At 37.5% G+C, this 21,479-nt stretch overlaps 1 protein-coding gene across 1 annotated transcript in view; it reads left to right on the top strand.

Annotated features, from left to right (window-relative positions):
- LOC150088443 (mitogen-activated protein kinase kinase kinase 11-like) overlaps positions 1-21,479 on the top strand; it is a 241,747-nt gene that overhangs the window by 147,653 nt on the left and 72,615 nt on the right. The window lies entirely within an intron of this gene.

The following is a 21,479-nucleotide window of genomic DNA, read 5'->3' as shown; positions in this document are numbered from 1 at the left end:
TTCTCTTTTCTCCCTCCCCCCATTCAAATTAAATTTATGGCTGGAATGGACTGCAAAATTTCCTCTCATTTAGCCAAACGATGGCCAGTAAACAAAATTTGAGAATATTAGAAGTGAAGGAAGCTGAACACCATTATATGGATATTGAGAAAACATGGATACCACTCTGTGCCTTCATGTTGTTCCAGGCTATCTTACAAAAAACTTGTCTACAACATTTGATTTCATTGCAATAAATTTTTGGGCAAATCTTGCTTTTCTTTAGATTGCTAAGCAAATGTTCTAATGTCACCTTGAATAGTTTTTGTATACTCTGGATCACAGATAACCTAAATTTATGCCTGTTGATTTCAGTACATTATACTTTACTGAGTTCAAGAGTGCATGCTAAAAATTCAAAAAATCGCTCTTTACTGCAAGACATAAAAGAAAACTTTTTCAGCAGCAGTGACTCTATGTATCTAGAAAATAATTTTTAGAATAGAGGTAGACAATTTATGACTCATAAACCTTTTTTTATGGAGCCTATGGTGACTTGGCAAAAAAAAAATTGTCTTCATTTTTTATTCAGCAAGTAAAGTTTTAACCTTCTATGACTTATGTGGCATCAGCCAGGTTCCCAATATTTTGGTTTCTGTCATTTCTGTGAATTTGAGAGTGTAAGCGTATCCCAGACCACATGATCTTAAACCTTCTTTTCCTTCTTAAACCTTCTATTGCTTCTTTTCCTCTACATTGCATGAAAAAGACCCTGAATCCCATCTAGATATGGGAATTTGTGCTGCTTTTTTTTTTTCCCTTATCTTTTTCACCACAATGCCAGATGGAAGTTTGTTCCACCAATCAACTACCTGCTGGCTAAAAGCAAATTTCTGCACATCTATTCTATAGCTGTCTTTCCTCAGTTTGAATTTATTCTCCCTCAGGTTTGTAATCTGAGAAAGACGAAGAATCCCATCAGAATTAAGCCTTCTCAACCCATTCAAGGCCTAACCTGAATCATATCACCTTGTAGGTGCCTAGTCTACAGATGCTGCAATTTGCAGAACTTAAGCCTTCCTTTCTAAGAGACCCCCTTTGTTCCCATCATCAATCTTGTAGCCCTTCTCTGTACTTGCAACTCTACATCCTTCCTAAAATGAGGTCTCCAGACCTGTACACAGTACTCAAGGTGTGGCCTGACCATTGCCTTATACAAAGGGATAATCACATCCTTTTCCCTACTAGCAAAATTCCTTTATATCATTGACAATCCCCCATTACCTGCTCTGGCAGCCTCTCTGCACTACTCAGAAAATTTCATTTCTGCCACCCTAAGTGTAGTACCACGCAGCTGGTATGTTTCTCTGGGGTTACTTCTAACCATACTTTGCATTTGTCAATGTTAAACTTCAGCTGCCACTTCTCAGCCCAACTTTTCTAGATCCTGTTGCAGTAGTATACTGCCATTAACAACCCTTCCAAACTTTGTCTCATCTGCATACTTGGATTAAGCCTGATTTACCTTCATCAATAAACAACTACATATCCTCCCATGTAACCTTTCCAATTGGTGGTCTCTAATAAAATAAATTAAAATAAAAAAGGGAAAAAAAATGTCCCCAATCCAGAATGACTGTAAATGTGAACATCCGTTTTCTAAGATGAAATATGTAAACTCAAAAGACAATTTTATGTTCAATTTTACATATGTCGATCTTGTAAATTACGTATTTGGCTGACACCATAATCCCCAAAATAAGGTAAGGATTGGCACGTCAGGTATTTAGCCAAACATTGATTCTCTTGGGAAAACTCTCCAAGTCCAAAACTTGCATTGTAGTAAAAGCATCCACAGGAATTAGGGCAATCCTAAATTAGTTTCGTTCTTTTTATAATAATAGTAAAACTAAAATTTTGGATGTGATGTGTACCAATGTCAACCATATTATAACAGCATAAAATATGTATAGGACACATTGAAGTAAAATTGAATCTTATTTCATTTTAAAAGAAATTAATTATGATATAGTACTGTAAAATCAGTTGATGTTACAGTATTTTCAGCATTCTAAACATTTACTCATTCTCTTTATGAATATTGTTAATATTGATGCTTTTTTCAATTCCATTTTCCTTGGAAAGATTTAACATCAGCCAGATAAAATGAAAGTAACTAGAATATTCAGTTTTAATCACAATAACAAGCCTTTTATATAGAAGAAACTACCAAACTGAAAATACTTATTTCAGTTTATAAGTTTCCTTAATTTAATCTGCAACATTTAAAAATTCAATCATATGTCATATTGAATGCATTTTATTTGTATTCTGTAATAACTTAAATTTTTTTTTTTTCTTTGCCATGGCCCTGAGTGATCAAGTGATTCCGGGTTATATACATTGATTTTTTTTTATTCAGTTAAGTTTCCCAATTTAAGTTTATTTCTTGATATAAACCCATGTATATTGCCTTCAGGAGCCAACCATGAGCAATATAAACTGAACTCTCTGCACCAGAATTGCCCCAAACTAACTGTATAAATGCATATCACAATACCAGTAGTAGTTAAGAGATTGAAAATTGAAACAAACTATATATGTTTTAGTTGTCTATCTCTTAACTGCTGTACAGTTCCAACATACTTAATAATGCACTCTACTAGTGATCAACCTAGGCATATTATCACAATTTCTATTATCACAAAAGTGGCTTGATAGTAAGTATAATTGGAATATCCAAATCAGTCAAAAGATATACTGATACGAACTGCATGCAATTACTAACTTTGGAGGGCTCACAGTCACAGTAACTCCTCATACAACACTGAACACATACAAAGGAGTAATCTCGAATGGGACCTACTCTGTCCCAGACAAGGAAGTCCTACAGGAATTGAGAGAACAACGGATCACTGGGGTCAAAAGTATCTCCATTAAGAAAGATGGTAATATTGTCCCTACTAGAGATCTTATACTGACTTTTATTACACCACAACTTCCGACATCCCGTCAAAGCAGATTACCTAAACTACCAAATAAAAACATATTCTAGTAACCTACCATGTGATGCACTCCCGATTCGGGCCCAAGAACAGAATAGCCAAGTGCAAACTACTCTGGTTAAAAATTACTTAATTCTATTAGGAGACGCCATTGTCGGGGAAAATGGGAAATATTTTTTGTAATAAGGATAGGTGGACTAGAACCAGGGTATGTCTGCTGGGAGCAACTGTTAAGGATTTCACTAACAGACTGTCAGATTTTAATGGGGGGTAGAGGGAATATTATTATTCATCTGGAGACTAATGACATTAAGCATACACAATCTGGCGATTTGTTAGACAAATATTGGACCATTCTGAAGAAATGCCACGCGTTAGATCACAATGTTTGTGTCTGCAATTCTGCCCATGATGTGAGGGATTATATGCTGAAAGCCTTGTGGATTAACTCAAGACTTGAATGACTCTGCAAGGCTTTTGGGGGAAAATTTCTCTCAGTTTGGCCTGCACGTGTAGGTAGAAGGAATCTGTTTTGTAGAGACTGGATACATTTAAACAAAGGTGGTGCAAGAGTTTTTGCCAGTATTATTGAGGATACCTTAAAGGTTCAGGGGAACTGCTAGTTTGGGGAGACAAGGGCAATATAGATACTCGTTTATCTGATAATATTGGTCAAGGTAATGCTTGCACATACCTAAAGAGCTCTTGTTTGTTACTGCAACATACAGAACATATTAGCAAGATGTCCTGAGGGCAGAAGTGTTTCAAATGAGCAGCTAGCTAATGCCAGGGAAGCAAGCTTCAATAACTTTAAGGGGTGTCAGGGTAGTTAACTATACAAGAACATTGTCTTAATTGTCTATACAGTAATGTCAGGGGTGTTGTCAATGAAATGACTGAATTCGAACTGCTGGTTAGGACAAGTAATGCTGACATAATAGGGCTTACTGAAACATGGTGCCACCCAGAGATAGGGGATGATGAGTTTCAGTACGGTATGTATAATGTAATTAGGAAGGATAGGGAAGATAGAAGGGGGTGGTGGAGTCATGCTTCCTATCAGAACCAGCTTGAGGGCAATGAAAGCTTTCCAGGATTCACACATTTTGCCTGCTAGTATAGAAACTATATCATGTGAGATAGTTGGAAGCAAAAGTATAATGAGAGTGGAAATTATCTACAGGCCAGGTGATTGTGAAGATTATGATGAAAGCTTCTAAATGCAAATGGAATGGGCAAATAAGCATCAATGTCTTATTATGGGTGATTTTAATTTGCCTTAAATTGATTGGAGCAAATGGAAAGGAATTTCCACATTGGGGACAAAATTTTAAAATCAGCTAGATGATTGTTATTTGTATCAATTAGGGAAATAAATGTCAGGGAAAGTACTAGGGAAAAGAATACTCTAGACCTCATCATCACCCTTGAACAAGATGGCATAATAGGGCTGACAGTACAGGAACGAGAAGCACGAAGGGATCACAGAATTCTATGGTGGATGATGAAGAGAGAGGTAGCAGTAGTTAAAGGCAAAGGAATGGGTTATAATTTCAGGAAAGGAAATTGTGATGGCTTAAAGTGGTACATGGCCTCTATTAACTATGTAGATATCACACAAAGAGCGAATACAATTGAATTATAGTATACCTTTAAAACATTAATCACAGATGCCTTGAATGCCTATATACCATTAAAAAATTACTCCACGAGAAAGATTCCAAGTTGGATGAATAATGAAGTTGCCAGATTACTTGAGCAGAAAAAGATGGCATGGAAAAGTTACAGAGCAATAAAAAGTACTGAAGCCTATAACAGATACAAATTGATCTGTAATAGTGCCACAGAAAAGATTAGGCTGGCAAAGGCAGATTATGAATAATCTCTGGCAAAGAGAGCAAAGAGTGGAAATAAGGAATTCTTCACATATAAATGCAAAGAAGAGAAGGACAAATCAGATCGGACCCTTATGTAATGGACGTGGGATAGTATTATATACCCCAGCTGAAGTTGCAGATGAACTCAACAGTTACTTTGCATCGATATTTACAGAAGAAAAACCCTTTGTGTCAGTGAGAAATTATGGGAGGGAAGTTGAAAAAAATTTAATTAATGATGTTGAAATTTCACATATTTATTTAATGAAAAACCTTTCGAGCCTACAGGCGAGGAAGGCTTCTGGGGTTGATGGTATATACTCTATAATCGCGGCAAGTGAGTGCATTGAACCATTGAGGCTAATTATGAGAGCATCACTGGACTCGGGTGTGATTCCATTGGATTGGATAAGTGCTAATATATCTCCAGTACATAAGGGTGGTTAGTATAACTTCAGTAGCAGAGAAAATCATGGGGACAATGATCAAGGGTGGAATTGAGGATCATTTAGATAGAAATGGAATTTTAAAGGATAGTCAGCATGGTTTTGTAAAGGGAAAATCATGTTTAACTAATCTGGTTATCTATTTTAACAGGGTCACTCAAGTGCTGGACTTAGGGTATAATTTCGACATAGTTTATTTGGATTTCAGCAAAGTATTTGGCTCAGTCCCATACGAGCAGTTACTTTATAAGCTGGAACAGGTTGGAATCACAGGGACAATCCGTAGATGGATAGTGGGATGGCTTCAGGGCAGGAGGCTAATGGTTGTGATAAATGGTTATTCCTCAGATTGGGTTGTTGTAAGAAGAGGGATTCCCCAAGGATCAGTATTAGGACCAATGTTATTTTTGATTTTCATAAATGACATCGATGAAGGGATAGAGAGCGGGATGTCTAAATTTGCAGATGATGTAAAGATTGGTAGAGTAGTTAATGATCACTGCCAAGCAGCGCTTCTTCAGAGTGACCTATGTGGACTTCAGGGATTGTCTGATAAATGGCAGCTATGTTTTAATCCAACAAAGTGTAAGGTATTACACCTGGGGAACAGTAACCCCAAAATAACTTATACACATGGAGTTGAACTAAAGCTGTAGTGGAGGAAAGGGACTTTGGTGTTATGATACTGTCAGGCATGAAGTTCTCAGAGCATTGTAGACATATTGCAAGGAAGGCCCATGGTGTCCTATCGATGATTTATCGAACAATTGCTAATAGAGATAAGGACGTCATAATCCCATTATATAAGGCTATTGTTAGACCACACTTGAAATACTCTGTTCAGATATGGGAACTGCACCTAAAGAAAGACATTGTGTGTAAGGTCCAAAGACGGTTAACAAGTTTTATTTTAGCCAGCGAGTTATAAATTACTGGAATAAGTTACCTACATCAGTGGTAGAGGTATGGAGACCACACCTAAAGAAGGACATTGTGCTTCTTGAAAAGGTCACTCGTATTACTTTGAAAAGGTCACTCATTGGGTTCTGGGAGCAGAACCCAACTACTACAACAAGCATTACCAACTAAGGCCATATTGCTCTGTGTATACTGTCTGTAAATTGCATGTTCTGTGGTCTATTTTGTTTGCTGGACAAAAAACACGAGTTTCAGGGTAAAAAAAGCCATGCTACCCTTGCCTGCGAACAACTAACTCAACCATGTTGTGAAAAAGGGCTATAACAATTCCTCCCATAATTGACAGGACTCAAACTCAGGTCTTTTACACCCAGTTGGGGAGGATGGTGATTCTACCAACTGTGCTACCCATGGTATGAGCAACAAACTCTATACTGTCCAACTCAACTACTCTTGTTGAAGAGAGAGAGAGAGAGAGAGAGAGAGAGAGAGAGAGAGAGAGAGAGAGAGAGAGAGAGAGAGAGAGAGAGAGAGAGTGTGTGTGTGTGTGTGTGTTCTGGCAGCAAAGAAAAGAAGTTCGAAAATGGTGCAGTAAATAATTATTTTTGTTAAAAGTCTATATTATGTGACTGAAAGTTCCATTTGTTTTGTTACCTATGAATAAAAATATGTAAGTAAAACGTAGTTTTATTTTTAAACTTACCAAATCCTTTTTTTAGTCTTTAGAACTGTATTTTTGATAATCTTCAGAAGTCCGAACTACTCCTGATTCCAATTAATTCAGATTATTGACGCTCTACTGTACATGTCATCTGTATGAGACAGAGCCCTGTATCTCTCTCTCTCTCTCTCTCTCCCCCCTCTTAAAATTTTCCCAAAATTTTGTTGCACATTATTTTTCTATCCCTTGGTGTCATTCAATAATTCTACCCATTCTAAACCTGGAAAAAGACCTATCAGATCTCATAATTATAGACCATTCTCACTTACAGCTGCATTGCTTGGATAAGACTCTGGAGAAAACAGCATACAGTCACCTCCTGTGGTATCTGGGAACTTTAAACTATTATGGACAAAGACCTTTAGTTTTCATAAAAATAGATCTGGCCTAGACTTTATGATCAAGGCTGAGACAGTGCGAAAAATGCATTTATAAAGAATGACAATTTGGTCATGGTGAGCCTACATATAGAGAAAGCCTTTGACACACACATGACATTTTGGCAACCTTTGTGACTTATATGCCCCAATGACTGAGAGGACAATTTACCATCTTTAAATTGGAGCTTTCTTTAAGATTGAACTTTCCAGGTCAGTAGTTGAAGTGTATTCTCTAGAATCTCTGTGCGGGAGGAAGGGCTAGGTACTTCAAGATCAGTCCTGAGTGCTACAGTTCTCAGTTAGATTTCATGCTCTGATGACAACTACCCCAAATTCTATAGAAACTTATCTTTATGCCGATGGCTTCACAATATCCAGTCTCAGAATATGTATTCCATTGAAATGCAACTCCAACTGTCAATAAATAAAATACAATTATGGATGTTACAAAATGGTTTAACAGTTGTCTCCATAGAAATTCGTTGGTGTATTCAGGTGATTCTGCAAGAAGTGTAGAATGCACCCTGATCTAGAATTGTACTTGGGGAATCATGTTATACCACTCTACTCAGGGTTTCTAAGAGGTACAAACTAAAGGTTATAATTATATATGGCACCTCCATAGCTAGGTGGGCAGGAGCAGCAGTGCGTAGCACACGCTTCTTGATTAGACCGGGGTTCGAGCCCGCGACCACCAAATACAGAGGATGCGAAATGGTCAGGGAATGACCACCGCACATCCCCGGAGCAATATGGCCTTAGTTGCTAATGCTCCTAAAAACCAAAACAACAACTACAATAATTATATGTGCACCAGCATTAAGCCATGATGATGAAGAGGTTGAATAAATGTACATCAAAATTGAGAGACTTCTAGATGAATAGAAAACTCACTACACCATCATTATGGGGGACTTCAATGCTAAGGTTTGAAAGAGACAAAACAGCACAGAAATGTGCTTTTTTATATAAGAAATTTTGGAATTGGTGAAAGAGGTGAAAGACTTGTGGAATTTGCAGAATCTTAAGGAATGTCAGTAATGAACAGTTTTTTTTTTCAAGAAAAGGATGAACAGAAAGTGGATATGGAAGAGCCCAAATGGATTAACAACTAATGAAATTGACTTCATTCTCAATAACAGAAGATATATTGTGGAACAATGTTACTGTCCTGAACAGGTAAATGTTGGAAGTGATCACAGAATGGTAAAATGCACACTTGATATAGATGTAAGAAAAGAAAGGAAAATATTGACTCGAGTAAATAATATGATATCATTTGATATCAGCACAATGTTCACATTTTGCTCTCCTACCTGAACTTCTGATTCAACAAGTTTATTTACTATGCTCCTAGCATTCTGTGCATACTTTTTTCATGTACCTGTGCCTACTTTTAGTAACCCTATGCAGCCCATCTATTTTCTTGTTCCATCAAGGATCCCAGCAGTGCTTAAACTCTGATACCTCATTTTCCAGACTGCTACATGTTGTAAAAGCAGTGCAAAATTTACTTACATCTCTACCAGCAGCTGTTGTTAATCTATTAGTCAGTATATTCCTCTCTTTCCCAGCTAGCAGTTTTCCAACCCATTCAATACTGTCTTGGTTGTATGAGCAAATAATCTTGCACTCCCATCTTATTTAAGTGTATTCCATCCCTGTAAAAACACTCTCCTGTTAACAAGTGCAGGCCATACCTGGAAAAATTTTATCCTCTGAGCCTGGCACAGTCTCTCCCAGGGATGAATTTTTTGATAAGGCCATCATCGCGCACTCCCTCCTGTAGTGTCTGGGCAGGATTTCAGACATTTTCACTTTCATTCTTAACTCTGCTCTTTCTCAACGTTGCTCTGTACTTGTTAATTAAATCCTCAGATATCAAGTTCTTAATACATTGTCATTGTACACAACAATATCACCTTTTGTGTCCAAGGTGATAGCTGCTCTATTTCATAAATGTTGGCCCTAGTAGACACACCCTGGTCCTTTTCTGCCTGCCCTTTTTGTGGAATATATTTCCTGCTTCCTGACAATTGAGTTACCAACTATAGTTCTTTGTGGGACCAAGGATGTCAGCTGCTGGAGCTTTGGCTCAATCATTGGGCTGGACAGTTTTGCGCTTGATGAATCCCACCCTCCACTCTTTTAATTTTTCAAGATTATCAACCCTACTCTTCAAGCCCTCTTATATGCCCATCAGAATGCTGAATTTACACTCCTTTTCGTAGTTTTTGCAATAAATACATAAAGGCTAGGGCTTACAATACCGAGATCTTGGGATCCCGAATATCGGGATCCTGGTAATTTTTTTTCCGGTATTCAAATACAGGTATTGATACAAAAATACCGGTTTTTCAGTACTAATTTAAAAAAAAAATCGTTTATAATTTAATCACATAAAGGTTATATAATCACCTTTATGTGATTTTGACATCCTTACCTCTACTAGCAAATGTTCGATAAATCATCGATAGGACACCATGCAACATTGCAACCTGTCCACAATTCCCGGACAACTTCATGTCTGACCATATCATAACTCACAAGTCCTGTTCCTCCACTACTGACTTTAGTTCAACTCCACCAAATGTATAAGTTATTTTGGGGTTGCTGTTCCCCAGGTGTAAGACCTTACATTTTGCTGAATTAAACATATAGCTGCCACTTTTCTGACCATCCCAGAAGTCTATCTAGGTCACTCTGAAGAAGCTCTGCTTGGCGGCGATCATTAACTACTCTACTGATCTTTATATCATCTGCAAGTTTAGACATCACATCCTATATCCCTTCGTAGATGTCATTTAAGATAATCAAAAACAACAGTGGTCCCAATACTGATCCTTGGAGAACCCCGCTTCTTACATTAACCCAATCTGAGGAATAACCATTTATCACAATCCCCTGCCTGGTCCCCTCAAGACATCGTGCTATCCATCTAAGGATTTTCCCTATGATTCCATCCTGCTCCAACGTATAAAGTAACCGCTCATGTGGTACTGAGTCAAATGCTTTGCTGATATCTAAATAAACAATGTCGAAATTATTCTCTAAATTTTCAGCTCACGAGTGACCTGTCAAAATGGCTAACCAGATTTGTTAAACATTATTTTCCCTTTACAAAACCATGCTGTGTATCCTACAGAATTCCATTTCCATCTAAATGATCCTAAATTCCACCCTTGATTATTGCCTCCAAGATTTTCACTGCCACTGAAGTTAGACTGGCTAGTCAGTAATTTCCCATTACACTCCTAGAACCGCCTTTATGTTCCAATTTATACCAATCCAATGGAATCTCTCCTGAGTCCAGTGATGCTCTCACAACTAGCCTTAATGGTTTAATGCACTCACTTGCTTCCTTTAAGATTATAGGGTATATGCCCTCAACCACAGGAGCCTTACTCACCTGTGGGTGTGAAAGTTTTCTCATTAAATCAATATGTGAAATTTCAACATCATTAATTACATTTTTTCAACTCACTCCCATAAATTTCTCATTGACGTGAAGGGTTTTTCTTCTGCAAATATCGATGCAAAGTAACTGTCATTCATCTGCAGCATCAGTTGGGGGTATCTAATACTATCCCACGCAATTACATATGCGTCCGATCTGATTTGTCCTTCTCTTCCTGGTGCCTCCATAGCCAGGTGGGCAGGAGCAGTAGTGTGTAGCACATGCTTCTTGATTAGATCGGGGTTCAAGCCCGTGCCCACCAGATATGGAGGATGCGGAAAGGTCAGGGAATGACCACCGTATATCCTCGGAGCAATATGGCCTTAGTTGCTAATGCTCCTAAAAACCAAATAACAAACAAACAAAAACAACAAACCTTCTCTTCCTGCATTTATATATGTAAAGAATTCCTTAACTGCACTCTTTGCTCTTTTTATTCCTTATCCCCACTCTTTGCTCTCTCCCAGACTCAGTAAAGATACTATAGTGAAAATTATACTTCACTGAATAAAGTCTTTCTCCTTCAGAAAATGATAACATAATTTAATCATAGAAAACCAACATGGAACAAAACATAGGTGTTCCACAAATTCTTTCCAAAATAAGAAATTGCCTGACTCCAATGAGATTTTAAAAGATGAACTTGAGTCGGAAATTAATGAAATACTGTTAACTATTTTTGCTAAAAAAGTTCAATGCCTAGAAAATATGGATCGAGATTGCCTATGATTATCTCAGTACAATAGTACCAGAAAAGAATGTGAAAGGGCAGTTTCTGCCACTAATCAAATATGTACCAAAATTAGATCCACTTTAAACGATCATACTGTTGATTGCTTATGTTTCTTAAGAACTCACTTTATTTGGACAGGTAGTGTGGATGCTTAAACATAACTAAACTTTGCAGTAACAATATGTATTTTTTTTGTTTTTAGAATAACTGTTTTTTAATAATTTTTTTCAGAATATTTATTATTGCAATAAATGTTTATTTAAAACTTGAATTCAAGTAATTACAGTACTTGTTTTTTCCTTACTTTATTGCACCTGTTGTCAAAATTTATTGAGAAAAACTTTGTTTTAATTTATGAAACTGGGATACCAGTATTAATACTGGTATCCTGGTTTCATAAATTAAAAATACCGAAATACCGGTATTAAGATTTTGACCGGTATTGTAAGCCCTAATAAAGGCGTCCCTCATGGCATGAAGCTATACCCCTTCTAAAGGTAGATTTGCAGAAAGAGAACAAGTAATGCATAAAATATAATACTGATTTCTAGGAGAACTGCTCCTGTAAGTTCTTTCCCAAACCCTGAGCATTTCCACTGCTTTCAATCCATTGCTTTGATTCTGAGTTTATGGGAAGTAAAGGATCAAAGAATCTTAAAAAAATCTTAAAAGAAAATATGCATGAGATGATCAGAATGCTGCTAAAGAATTTTGTGAGAAGATGGCTAAAAGAGGGTTTGTACTTTCCAGATCAGGTATTTTTCTGGAAAAAGGGGTGTGGAAGAAATATCAAATAGAATTTTTTTGTGCCAAACCTGGCGAGGGGGAGAAGAAAAAAAGGCTAGTGGATTTAAACCTTCCAAAGTTGATATTACAATACTCTTTTTCATTAATGCATCATTCAACCTACACTAATTAAAGGTGCTTTTAATCCACATGCAATAAAAGGATTGAATAAGACTAACCTACCAAGAAAAAACTATTGGGGGGGGATTCCAATAGTTTTTTCAATGTCCCCCCAAAGCTGAAACCACTGCATGAAGTAATCTTCAAAATTTAAACCATTTGATGCAAGAAAGCCAGCTTATGTAGCATCAGCAAAACAAAAAAAAAAAAAAAAAAAAACCCAATTTCACACATCCATTCCCTCTAAAAGTTTGTCCAGTTCCTCAAATTTATTTTAGTTTTCAATTTACAAAACAGCAGATGGAAGTTTATTCCAGCAATTAACCATCGACTGGCTAAAGACAAATTTCCACACATCTATTCTACAACTGGAATATTTCAGAGACTGCTGGGAGTCATTGCAGTACAAGTAAACACATGGGTTGTGTTAGGGTAGCTAAGAATAGGAACAGGTGCATGTATACTTGCGTGTACACCAATGCTAGGAGTTTGGTAAATAAATTTGATGAATTTGAGGTATTGCTCAAAGCATGAAAGGCAGATATTGTTGGGATATCAGAGATGTGGCGTCACACAGATATAAGGATTGCAGCACTGGAATTTGGAGAGTACAATGTGTACAGAAAGGATAGACAGGATAGGAAGGGAGTGGGGGGGTTATGCTATTAGTTAAGAAACACATAAAATCCAAGGAAGTGAAGCCAGTCGACATCACTGGACAGTGCAGTGTCGAGTCAGTTTGGTGTGACATAAGCATTGGGAGATAAAAATTGAGAGTAGGAGTGTGCTATAGGCCTAATGACTCTGATGAGTATAATAAGAAACTGTACAGGGAAATAGAGTGGGCCAGTAAATCAGAGTCTTATAATGGGGAAATTTTAATTTTCCAGATATTGACTGGAATTTGTGGGTTGGTCACTCACACACTAGCAAGGCTTTTGTGGATTTATTGGATGATTGTTTTGTCCATCAGCATGTTCGGGAGGCAACTGGAGGGAGTAATACTCTTGATCTGATTATCAGAAGTGATTCTTCATGCATTAAGAATCTGCAGATAAAGGAACCACTAGGTGGCAGTGATCACAGTGTGCTGAAGTGGGATTTACTCAAAGAGGTAACTACCACAAAGGGTAAAGGGAAGGGTTTTTGCTTTTGTAAAGGCGACTACGATGATCTGAGACAGAATTTAAATTCTATACAGTGGGACCAACTGATGATGTTACCAACAGCAAATTCAAAATTGGAAGCATTCAAAGAACTTATCTTGGAAGCTACTAGGCTTTACATACCAACTAAGAAATATTATTCAAGGTCTAGGCCTAAATGGATGTCAAATGAACTAATGAGACATATGACAGAGAAGAAAAATGCATGGGATCCATATAAATTGACATGTGACACAGAAGCCTATGAGAGATATAAGCTGGTCTGTTACCAAGTTACAAAGGCGGTTAGGCAGGCGAAGGCACATTACGAGAAATCTTTGGCAAAGGATGCAAAGAAAAACAGCAAAGAGTTCTTTACTTATGTAAACTCTAGAAGGAAGGGGATGAATCAGATTGGTCCACTTGATATCAATGATTCAACTGTTGATGATCCTGCTCAGGTAGCTAACAAACTAAATGAATATTTTGCATCGACATTCACACATGAGGAGTTATTCAGGGAGGGGAATGCCAGAGGTTTATTCAACTCTGGCAGTAAGCTAGATAATCTTGTAATAACTGAGAGTAAAGTGGAGGAGAAATTGTTGAAGATAAACACAAGAAAGGCACCTGGGGTGGATGGTATCTATCCAGTTATATTAAAGGAGGCAACAAAGGAAGTAAGCAAACCCTTAGCCATAATTATTGATAGCTTCCTTGAACTCAGGGGAGGTACCCATAGACTGGAGATGTGCAAATGTGACCCCAATTCAAAAGGAGGATCAAAGGCTGACACAAGTAATTATAGACCTGTGAGTTTAACTTCTGTTTCAGGAAAATTAATAGAGGCCCTGGTTAAAGAAGCACTGCAGAATCATCTAGACAAGACTTCAGTTATAGCTCGGACACAGCATGGTTTTGTTAAGGGGAAGTCTTGCCTGACCAATTTGATTGGATATTATGATGCAGTCACAAAAGAACTGGATGCAGGGAATAACTTTGATATTATATAATTGGATCTTAGAAAGGCTTTTGATACTGTTGCACATGAAAGACTGCTGCACAAATTGGAGCAGTGTGGCATTGGAGCAAAATTGCTGCTATGGATTAAGGGATGGTTGAGGGGGAGAAGACAGAGAGTGGTAATCAATGGACACTGCTCATCGTGGACTAATATTATTAGTGGAGTCCCTCAGGGTTCAGTGTTGGGTCCATTATTGTTTTCTGTATTTATAAATGATATTGATGATGGTATATCAAGCTTAATGTCCAAGTTTGCAGACGATACAAAGGTTGGCAAGGTTGTTAAGGACACTGCTGACACTATGCTGCTGCAACAGGATCTCGAAAGGTAGAGCAGATGGGTTGAGAGGTGGCAAATGAAGTTTAACATTGACAAATGTAAAGTACTACATATGGGAAATAGCAACCCCAGAGCAAATTATCAACTATGTGGAACTAGACTAACAGTGGTAGAGAATGAAAAGGACCTGGGGGTAATTGTGCAGGCAGATATGAAGTTCTCTGAGCAGTGCAGAAGGCTGCAAGAGTAGCTTATGGTGTCTTATCAATGATATACAGGGATTTTTGTAGCAGATAAGGAGGTGATTATTCCCTTGTATAAGGCAATGGTCAGGCCACACCTCGATTACTGTATACAGGTCTGGAGGCCTCATTTCAAGAAGGATGTAGAGCTGCTGGAACAAGTGCAGCAAGATTAGTGAATGGAAGAAAAGTGTTGCTCTTAAGAAGAAAGGCTTAAGTTTTTGCAAATTACAATATCTGGAGACTAGGCACCGGTGAGGTGATCTGATAGAGGTGTATAAAGCCTTGAATGGTTTGAGCATGTTCAGTGCTGATGGGATTGTTCCTCTTGCTCAGAATAATCATCTGAGAGGGCATAAATTCAGATTGAGGAAAGACAGATGTAGGATAGATGTGTGGAAATTTGCCTTTAGCCAGTGGGTAGTTGTTTGGTGGAACAGACTTCCATCCCTTGTTGTGGAAGTTGATAGCCTAAATAAATATAAGGCTCAGATGGCAGGTATTTCGAATGAACGGAGGGGTCAAATGGAATTTTTTTTTTTTTTTTTTTTTTTGGCTGATTTATGATGCAAGAAAGCAATCATAAGCTTGCTTTCATGCATCATTTGCTTCTACTAATGCTAATGCTAACTGTCTTTCATCAATTTGAATTTATACCCCCTCAGGTTAGTAATCTGAGCAAGTGGAGAATCCCATCAGAATTCAGTATGCTCAACCCATTCAAGACCTTATACAGTCAGTCCTCGTATAACACGTGTTTGCATTACACGAATTCGATCATACACGATTTATAAATAGGGGAACGTTATCTTATATAACACGAACCGAATTCGCTTATACACGATTCGCCTTTGTGTTTACAAGAAATGGCAGTCGAATGCGGAATCACCCCAACTGAACGCAACACGATAGGAATTAAGAAGATTCTGAAAATGTATTTATGTGTTTTATATCAGTGAAGGGGAAACACATTTCACCATAATAACGTAAAAACCAACACAATTCCAGCTATCGATATAATCGCAAATACAATTAGATGGAGTTTACTACCAGTTTATAACAGATTCCACTAGCAGAAACGCAACTGGAAATTGTTTTTATTGTTTTATGGTAGTAACCCCCAGAAATGTGCTTTAGTAAAATGTGAGGTGTTAATAGTGTATCTCGGCCTTCAATTGCTACACGCGCGCAGCTTTGTTTCTGTGTATCAAGCGGGCCACCTCGTTTGTAATTGTGCTTTATTCCCTAAAAATTAGTAAAATACTTAAAAGTTGTGAAAAGGAAGCGTCCTGGCTAAGACACTGCAGATTCAGAGAGAAAAAAAAAGAAGCAATATCGATAAACAGAGGCGGACAGGGTCAAAAATTCTTACCCAGGAAAATTTGTAGTGGCCTCATACTACGGTTTATGGCCAAAATCACACCGGCCTCCGGCCCACCGTGGTTTCTCCCGTAAGGCTTATGGCCAGTCCGCTTCTGTCGATAGAGAAAAAATATGAAATTGTGAAACGCTTTGAGCGAAATGAAAGACCATGTGGTATTACACGTGCTACAGACCTAAATGAGGCAACGCGGAAAATTACAAAGAATGCAGAGAAAATAAAAACAACTTTCATAGCGGGAACAACTCAAAGTGTAATTAAAATCCATTATATTAAGACACAAAGAATTGGAATAGATGGAACGGCTGTCATCTCTTTGGTTAGAAAATCAAACAAAAAGCAAGTTTGCTTACGATAGAAGCAAAAATATTAGCAATATTTTATTACGACTTACGTATTATAATTTATATTTACGTATTATAAAATACGTAAGTATTTTATTACGACTATTTTATTTAATATAATAAATTTTTTACAAATAAAATACGTATTTTATCCGTAAAAAATACTTTTTTAGTATTAAAAAATACTATTATAATATAATATTATTTTTATAACGATTAAAATTACCCGATTATTTATTGTGTTTTGTAAAGTTTTGGTTCCAAATGTGGGTTCAATCTTGGGTGGTCGGCACCTAACCCCGCTTTTCCCATAGGGCCTGTTGTTTATATTGCACGATTTTGCATTGCACGAGGGTTTCTAGGAATGCAACTATCGTGCTATACGAGGACAGACTGTATATCTCAATTAGATCACCTCACAGGTGACTAGTCTCCAGCCACCGCAATATACAGAACTTAAGCCTTTCTTGGTAAGAGGACCTCTTCATTCTCCCCACCAATCTTGTTGCCTTTCTCTGTACATACTCAAGCCACTCAAAATCCTTACTAACATAAGACCTCCAGACCTGTACTCAGTACTCAAGCTGTGGTCTGACCATTGCCTTATACAAAGTGATAATCACCTCCTTTTCCCTCCTCACAAAATTCCTGTATGTCCTTGACAATACCCAATGATCTGCTCTGGCAGCCTGTCTGCATTACTCAGAAAACTTCAAATCTGACTGCATAATTACTCCCAGGTCTTTTTCATTTTCTACCACCACCCTAAGTGTAGTACCACACAGTTGGTACTTTTCTTTGTGGTTACTTCTACCCACATGCAGTACTTTATTTGCCAATGTTAAACTTCAGTTGCCACTTCTCAGCCCATCTGCCCAAATTTTCCAGATCCTGTTGCAGTAGCACACTGCCAGTACTGTTATTAATAACCCTGCCAACCTTTGTATCAACTGCAAACTTCGACATTAAAGCTGATAACATACATTGATAATTATAAACAGTGGGCCCAACACCGAATCCTAGGGGAATCCACTAATAACATTAGTCCACGAAGAGCAGCATCCATTGATTACCACTCTGTCTTCTCCCGCTTTAACAACCGTTTTATCCTTTGTAACAACTTACCCTTAATACCATACTGCTGCAATTTGCAGTAGTCTTCCATGTGCAACAGTGTCATAAGCTTTCCTGAAATCCAAGTACAGTAATACCCCGACTTACGCGAACTCGGAGTTACGCGGTTCTTGATTTTTTCGTTTGGCAACGCTGCCGCCCACTATCTTCAAGGTCGTTTTTCATATGTTATCGATATACGGTGCAACGGCGGAGAATGAGAGCGAAAGATGAACAAAATTCAACTTTGCTGCTTTTATGTTTTTTTTTTCAGTGAAGGGGAAACACATTTCACCATAATAATGTAAAAACCAACACAATTCCAGCTATCGGTATAATCGCAAATGCAATTAGATCGAGTTTACTACCAGTTTATAACAGATTTCACTAGCAGAAACGCAACTGGATTTTTATTGTTTTATGGTAGTAACCCCTAGAAATGTGAGGTGTTAATAGTGTATCTCTGCCTTTATGGTGTTGTTTATTCAGTTGCTACATGCGCGCAGCTTTGTTTATGCGTATCAAGCGTGCCTCCTCGTTTTGAAATTGTGCTTTATTCCCTAAAAATGAGTAAAATACTTAATTAAAAGGTGTGAAAAGGAAGCGTCCTGGTGAAGACACTGCAGATTCAGAGAGAAAAGAAAAGCAATTATCGATAAACAGAGGCGGACTGGGTCAAAAATTCTTACCCGGGAAAATTTATAGTGGCCTCATACTATGGTTTATGGCCAAAATCACACTGGCCCCGGTAAGGCTTATGGCCAGTCCGCCTCTGTCGATAGAGAAAAAATATGAAATTGTGAAACGCTTTGAGCGAAATGAAAGACCATGTGATATTGCACGTGCTACAGGCCTAAATGAAGCAACGGTGAAAAGCACATGACAATTGCAAACTTGAGAGGTTGAAAATTGAAAAGGGCTCAATTGTAAAGGGCTTAAAAATTTTAGAAAACATAGACTCCAACGAAGAACGCGTTATAGCTACAAAGCAAGGAATAAAAAAATTATTAGCTTGCTACGAAGAAATTCTGCGTGAAAAAAAGAACGCGCTGTGTCGTCAGACGAATTTGTTAGATTTTATGAAGCCATCGACATCGAAATAACTTTTTAACGTAAGTCATTTGTTTTTTTAATACATATTTTGTATTAATATGTATAAAGAACTGCAATTTTATTAAATATTTTTCTTCTAAACTAGTGTTTTTGTTAGTCCTTGGTCCCAATTAAGCAAAATTTATATGTATTTATATGCAGAGTTGTACCCCGACTTACGCGAATTCGACTTACGCGATTTTCGTCGGACCCACCTATCGCGTAACTTCGGGGTATTACTGTATATGGTATCAAAATTATTTTTGCATCCAGTTCCTTTATAATCACATCATAATATCCAGTGAAACTGGACGGAAAAGACTTCTCTTTAACAAACCCATGCTGTGTCTGAATTATTACTGCAGTCTAGTCTAGATGATCCTGCAATGTATCTTTAACCAGTGACTCCATTGTTTTTCCCGGAACAGAAGTTAAACTAACTGCTCTCTAATTCTCGTGTCACTCTAAGATGGCCTTTGTGAAATGGGCATATATTTGCATATATCTTGGGTACCTCGCCTGAGTCCAAGGATGTTCTCATAATTATGGCTAAGGGTTTGATTACTTCCTTTGCCTCTTCCTTTAATATAGCTGAATAGATCCCAATCACTCCAGGTGCCTTTCTTATGTTTAACTTCAACAATTTCTCCTCCACTTTGCTCTCAGTTATTACAAAATCATTAAGCACCCTGTTACAGTTAGATAAACTTCTGGCATTTTCATCCTTTTATAACTCCTTATATGTGATTGTAGATGCAAAATACTCATTCAGTTTATCAGCTATCTGAGCAGGGTCGTCAGCAGTTGAACCGTCAATATCAAGGCGACCAATGTGGTTCATCCCCTTCCTTCTAGAGTTTATATAAGTAAAGAAGTCCTTGCTGTTTTTCTTTGTATCCTTTGCCAAAGGTTTCTTGTAATCTGCCTTTCCTTGCCTAATCTCCTTTGTGACTTTATTACAGATGAGCTTATATCTGCCATAGGCTTCTGTGTTGTCTGATAATTTATATGTATCCAGCATTTTTCTTCTCTGCACATGAGTCTCATTATTCGTCTGATGTCCATTTAGGCCTATATTGAACAATATTTCTTAATTGGTATGAAAAGCCTAGTAGCTTCTGCGATTAGTTCATTGATTGCTTCTCATTTAGAATTTGCTGTTGGTAACATCATCAGTTTGTCCCACTGTACAGAATTTAAAAACTGTCTGAGACCAGCGTAGTCATCTTTACGGAAAGAAAAACCTTTACCCCTGATGGTAATTATATCTTTAAGTAAATCTCACATCAGTATACTGAGATCACTGCCACCTAGTGGTTCCTTTGTCTGTAAATTCTTAATGTACGAATAATCACTGCTGATAACCAGATTAAGAGTATTATATTTTCTGGTTGCCTCTCGAACATGCTGCTGCAGAAAACAATCATCCAATAAATCCATAAACGCCTTGCTAGAGTGCGGGTGACCAACCCACAAATTCTAGTCAATATCTGGGAAGATAAAATCCACCATTATAACACAATCTGATTTACTTGCCCATTCTATTTCTCTGCACAATAGTTCGTTGTACTCATTAGAGTCATTAGGCCTATATCACACTCCTACTCTCAGTTTTGCTTTCCCAGTGCTTATGTCACACCAAACTGACTCTACATTGCACTGTCCATCTAAGTCAGCTGGATGCACTTCCTTAGATTTTGTGTTTCTTAACGAACAGCATAACCCCTCCTCCCTTCCTATGCTGTCTATCCTTTCTGTACACATTGTACTCCCCCAGTTCCACTTCTGCACTTCTTATATCTGCTTTGGATGTCTTGACCAGCACTTCAAATACATCAAATTTATTTACTATACTATGTTCAGGTTGTGTTCTTACCTCCCAGTACAACATCATTAATTCAGCCCCTAATGAACTTGTAATATTTACTCTCAAGGTTTATTGTATAAAATATACATTTTCTCCTTTAATAACTCAGTTATAATCATATCCAATTGGCAGAAATTATATATTCTGTGATTATTGATCTTGTACTTTCAGCGGGAGATGAAGTATTAGTTGATTTTTGTTTTTTGCGACAGTTTCCTTCAAGGATGAAACCCCGTCGTAAACCAAGGGCTGTCTCTATTCCCCTGTTATTGTGGTTTTAAGTGCAACATGATCAGTTAAGAACAATCTTTTGATATCCCAGAAAATTTAAGCTAACACTTTTACATTGGATAGTTGGGTTTGAAACTTTCTCGGAATTGTAGATCACACATATTTCAACTGCATTATTTTTGATTCAGGTTGTGTTTTTACCAACCAGTACAACATTATTAATCCAGCCCCTCATAAAGCTGTAATTTTTACTTCCAAGGTATATTATATAAAATGTACATTTCTCCAAGTACTTTTCATTGTGATTATTGATCTTGCACTCTCAGTGGGAGGTGAAGG

The sequence above is a fragment of the Mastigoproctus giganteus genome, chromosome 3 (assembly GCF_048544385.1).
Source record: "Mastigoproctus giganteus isolate SK-2022 chromosome 3, ASM4854438v1, whole genome shotgun sequence".
Lineage (NCBI taxonomy): Eukaryota > Metazoa > Arthropoda > Arachnida > Uropygi > Thelyphonidae > Mastigoproctus > Mastigoproctus giganteus.
This window is presented reverse-complemented; position numbering and strand designations above follow the sequence as displayed.